Raw genomic sequence first — 5,573 nt, 5'->3', positions numbered from 1 at the left:
TATTAGAAAAATTGTTATAAAAATAAATATGATTTTTCAATAAAACGGTTTTAAATTTATTTTTTATCACATATAACCTTCTACATGTAAAAAAAAAGCATCTCCAAAAATTGAAATTTTACTAATGTTATTCTCTTTTTTCTAAATTAAAAATTGTTTTTTTTACTAGATAAATCGCACTTTAACAAAATTTTAAACGAAATTTAATTATTTGAGATATTTAATTTTGAAAATTGAAAGACAAATTAATAAGTTAATAAGTTCAAAGAGATTTTCTATGAAATTTTCTCTAAATAAAAATCGATTCAACATTTTAAAAATTCAGCGATAAATTAATAAATTCAAAAGGGTTTTATATAAAATTTTCTCTAAATAAAAATTGATTCGACATTTATGAAGCTAAAGAGATGCTATGTATTAGGTAGATATACAAAGAAGTCAAAGTTGATTCTCGGGGCATATTTTTATCATCCCCAACGTGTGCATAATCGACAACACCCTTTCCCTTCATGTTGCATCTTGTAATATTCTTCTTATCATTGCATAATAATACTTTCGTATTAAAGAAATGAGCCTACTTTGCCCTTTCCCGCTTGAAATATCTTTGGCAAACCAATGAAGCACAATACGTAGATTTTCCAGAGATATCTATATTTATTATTATATGGTTAAAATATCTGATGCGATTGGCCGTATCAAGAAACGTAGTCTTTAAAAAATGCATCTTTCTTTACGTAAGAATTAATTAAGTCTTTTATTAAATAATTAATTTCCATTTATTAATTAATTTTGTAATTGTAAATTTTGATTTTTTCACATATGAAAATAGAATAAAATATATATCGAGACAGAATAAAAAGATAAAATTAAGTTAGAAGACATGTATATTCTGAGCTGAAATTTCTTATAAATGTGGATAAAATCAGGAATGATAGAAAAATCATAGAGTTTGCGAATTTGTCTACAATCTCGAGGTAATCCGATCCATATCTCTTGACTTCATTTTTATCCAAGTGATCTGTCTGTGACATAATCGCGTGATAACATCGCGATAATAACACGAAACCGGTCTCATCAACTCCGATTAACTTAATCAATTGATTGTTACATTGGAAGATAATAGTTATCGAGAGGATAACTATTAACTAAAATATTGTCCCACAGATTACAGATTGAGTTCATATGATTACAAATCATTTTTTTCACCACGTATATGAAATATTTTGGTAAAATATACAATTTTATTTAATATTATACATGTGATTTCTCGTGATTGCATATTATAATTATATATGATAATTATCGGATTATATATAGAGATTTCATAAATTTTATAATGATTTTGAGAACTTTGTCTAATAATTACATTAAGTGATTATTAAACTCCTTCGTTGAAACTGATCAATCTCATTTGCTGTTCATCAGAATTGACTGACACTTAGGTTCAGTTTCACAAGTAACTAATAGTGAATTCGACTGGACGCACTCAGTGCGCATTGGTGCGCATTAAACGTTGTACACAAAATAACGTAAAGATATGTTTATAAATAAACATAAAAATCAATTAAATCGTGAAATACTCAATTCATTTTATTGTACTATTGGGTAAAAATATTTAGTATTTAATATTTCATAATTTGAAATTTTTTTATGTTTATACTCAAATTAAGTCAGTGTACAACAATTTTAATATGTACTAGTGCATACTAGTGCTTCCAATTGAATTCGCCATAACTCTAACCGAGGTTTAACGAATTCTAGAATTGAAAAAAGATGAAAGATAAATTGAACCTCAGTTAAGAATTAACCGTGAGTTTTGGAAATGATTGTGAGCTATCAACTGATTCAGTTAATCAAAATTGGTGAGACCAATCCACAGCGTGCTACTATAATTTGTTACTATCAGGAATCTTGGGAATCCGATAACTCGCATAGTCCCGCACACTCGCGTGAATCTAACGCCAAGTCCAGCCCCGAACGTATCCTTGCGACTATTTTCGCGTTACGTGTTTCGACATGATAGATGAGACTTTTCTGCGTTTCATCGACGTCGCGTCGGATCGTGCGATACCTGCCAAAGATTCCCCGGCTCTGCAATAGAGAACGATGAATAATTTAGGATCATGGGCGATTTACCTGTCGCAGTAGTTTTTGTCGAGATGTTTTTTCACGGAAAACCATACTTGCAAATTATGTTATATGAATTAAAGTGATTGGGCTTTGTTAATGAGATTAGTTATTCCGGATATGCTTGTATATTGTATTAACTTAAATCAAAAAACATTTGAAAAGATAACAGAAAAATTAATTTAAAATTCAAGAATTTTAAATTTAAAAAATTAAGAAATTAAGAACTTAAGTTTTTTTATATTTTTATCTTGGATATATTTCTACTTTATTTTATTTACAAAAAAAGTTTATTTGGTCAATATTAGTTGTACATTGATTTTCTGATATTGGACCAATATTGGGGCTCCAATATTTGGCCAATATTGGCTATACATTAATTTTCCAATATTAAAACACGTGTTTTAACATAAATAATTACATTTCGGCATCACTCAGGATGGAGATATAATCCGCTTGGCATCTCTCTAAAATAAAAAAAATTTTAAATAAAGAGAATAAAAAAAGAGGAATGCAAACGGATTATGTCTCCATATAGTGTATTCTAGGTAACGTCAAATAGTCCGAAATGTAGTTATGTATGTTAAAACACTATGAAATAAATTATGATTATGATTATGAAAAATAAATTACAATTTTTTTCACATAAAAATGATTATAACTCGGAAACGACTTATTTCCGGACCTATGTTTAAATAGCTTTTTTTCCTTTTTGGGTCCGGAATCACTTCCCGAACTATTGTGGACGATTTTCCGGATATCCTGTATATGTAATCAGTTGTCGAAATTTCTAGAGCAAATGATTTGTAAACAATGATGGCACATTATATGTCGGCAACATAACAGCTATTTGGTTTTAAGTTTGTACATAGCGCCTTATGGGAATCCACGACAATGAAATTCACTAGATGGCGTGATTGAAGTGTAGTCCCTCTTGTGCACTGTTCTTTCGCCACTAGGAGCAGTTGTTAGTTAAGTTAAGATGGTTGAACTTGTAAGAGGCTGCGTGCAAGGTAGTTCTCATCATTTGCCAAATAAAGTAGTTCTCTTCTACAAGGGAAGAAACGCCGCGAGTTGTTAATTTATTTTAATCCTCGCGTGACACAATACAGCAACGTGTTAGTAATGAATAATTAATCGTTTCATCTTGAGTACCGTATCATGATGAAAACCTGACAGCAACAGAAAATATATAATGATTTCCATCCATTGTTGTAAATGTCTTATTATTCATATACAAAAGTTTTTTACAATTAAAATAGAACAAATCACAATAATATCAAAATAACATTAAACTGAATCGTGATTGATTAAAAAAATGACCTTTAGTAAACTTTTAGTAAACTTTTAATTTTGGAACCATTTTAATGATTTTCATGATTTTTTTGTTTTGTTTAAATGTGTTTTTGAATTTATTGCATATGATAGATTTTTAGAAACATTTCTGTTAAAACATTTCATATGACATTTCACGTATTGCCTTTTAATTGTTGCATATGAGATGTGAAAGATGTTGAAACATTTCTGAAAATTTTCTGCAACAATCGATGCTGTTTGAGTGATCAATTAATCAAAATAGTTGGCGATAATTAGCATTTTTGAAAAATACTTTAAGTTTATTTCAATCTGTAAACAGATCACAAAACTCTTAATAAATTTTAAGTACTTCAGAAATAATATTTAAATTAAAACTAAGTTTCCAAAAGCTCAATAAAATATAATATGAAAAAATATAGTGTCTATAAAAGGGTAATGAATTTAGCTGACAGTACAACTAGATTTTTACTTTAACACTTAATAATAACACTTAATAATAAAATAATTCTCTCCTCACGTTTCGGTTCTCACAGAATCATTCTCAGTGCTTACAATAACTTACAAAAACTTACAACTAGATTTTTACTTTAACACTTAATAATAAAATAATTCTCTCCTCACGTTTCGGTTCTCACAGAATCATTCTCAGTGCTTACAATAACTTACAAAAACTTACAACTAGATTTTTACTTTAATACTTAATAATAACACTTAATAATAAAATAATTCTCTCCTCACGTTTCGGTTCTCACAGAATCATTCTCAGTGCTTACAATAACTTACAAAAACTTACAATAACATAATTCTAGTCTTCATTATTAATATTGATACGCTGTTCTATGAACTTCCAAATTCTTCTTCCGTTACAAAATTTCTAAGGTCTTCCAATGTCGATTATTCCAAGGGTTACCACTCGAAATAAATAACCGATAAAAATCTAGTTGCACTATCAGCGTGCTAAACTTATTACCCTTTTATAGACACTTTATTTTTTTCAATTGATATATAAATTATTATATGTTTCATTGATTATTTAAACAATATTTAAATTTATATAAAGATTATGCGTTTCGCGGGTTTTCGTGTCCAGATCCATTCTTGGAATATCAACATTTCATGAACCTTGCAGTCCACTTTATCAGAGCGAGGAGCAGCCTGATATCAGTATGGATCTGGACACAAAGAAAATCCATGAAACGCATAATCTTTATATAGAAAGCATTGGAAGTCTCAAGAATAATATTTAAATTTATTATGTCGACATAAGTACTAGAAATAGCTGATATCTTTTTGATAATATTTCAAAAAGATTGCACAGATTCTTTCTGTAACATTTCAGCAATCTTTTAACAAGATTTCATATATAAGAATCATGGATATGCTATTCAGAGCTGTCTCAGAAATGTTGCAGACATATTTGGCAACTTTTATAAAATGTTTCATTTTTCAATTGAAACATTTTTGAGATATTTCTGAAAAGTTTCTATATGGGAAATGATCTTGAATTTAATATTTAATTTTAGCATTATATTAATTTTAGCATTAATAATTGTAGAATGTTCTCTCTTGACAATTCAGAGAGGCATAAATTTATTCGCTCACGATAACGTCATGCAACAACCATGACGCTCATGAACTATGACGTTGTTTTCCTCAAGATAGACAGAGACCGATCTTTAAAGTACGGCAGAATTCCTGGGGATGTCAGCACTCACATCTCAGCCTTCATTCATTCGCTATTTTTATTCGACTGTTAATACATTTATCTTTAGATATATTGTCTTTAGATATAAAGACAATAGTATTGCTTGACAATTTTGACGTTAAGAAAAAGAAAATTCAGTTCTCCTTTGTATTTTTAAATTCAATTTTACATACACACTTGTGAAACAGAATCCCCAAAATATTATAAATAAATATTAGAAAGTCTTTTTTAATTTTTTAAATGCATTTCTCTATTTTTTTTTTTTTTTAGGAAACGAGAAAGGAGAACTGCAGCTGCTCAATTTGCTTACAATTTCTTTTTAAATCGTTTTTCTAGTAGATCCTCTTTTATTGTTTTGTCCTGTTTTTAATCTATAATAATAAAGTAAAGAATCTGTTAATGAAATTTATTCGATACGCTTTTT

Source organism: Atta colombica, unplaced genomic scaffold (genome assembly GCF_001594045.1).
Source record: "Atta colombica isolate Treedump-2 unplaced genomic scaffold, Acol1.0 scaffold92, whole genome shotgun sequence".
Lineage (NCBI taxonomy): Eukaryota > Metazoa > Arthropoda > Insecta > Hymenoptera > Formicidae > Atta > Atta colombica.
The sequence above is the reverse complement of the archived record's forward strand: the minus strand, read 5'-3'. Positions refer to the sequence as shown.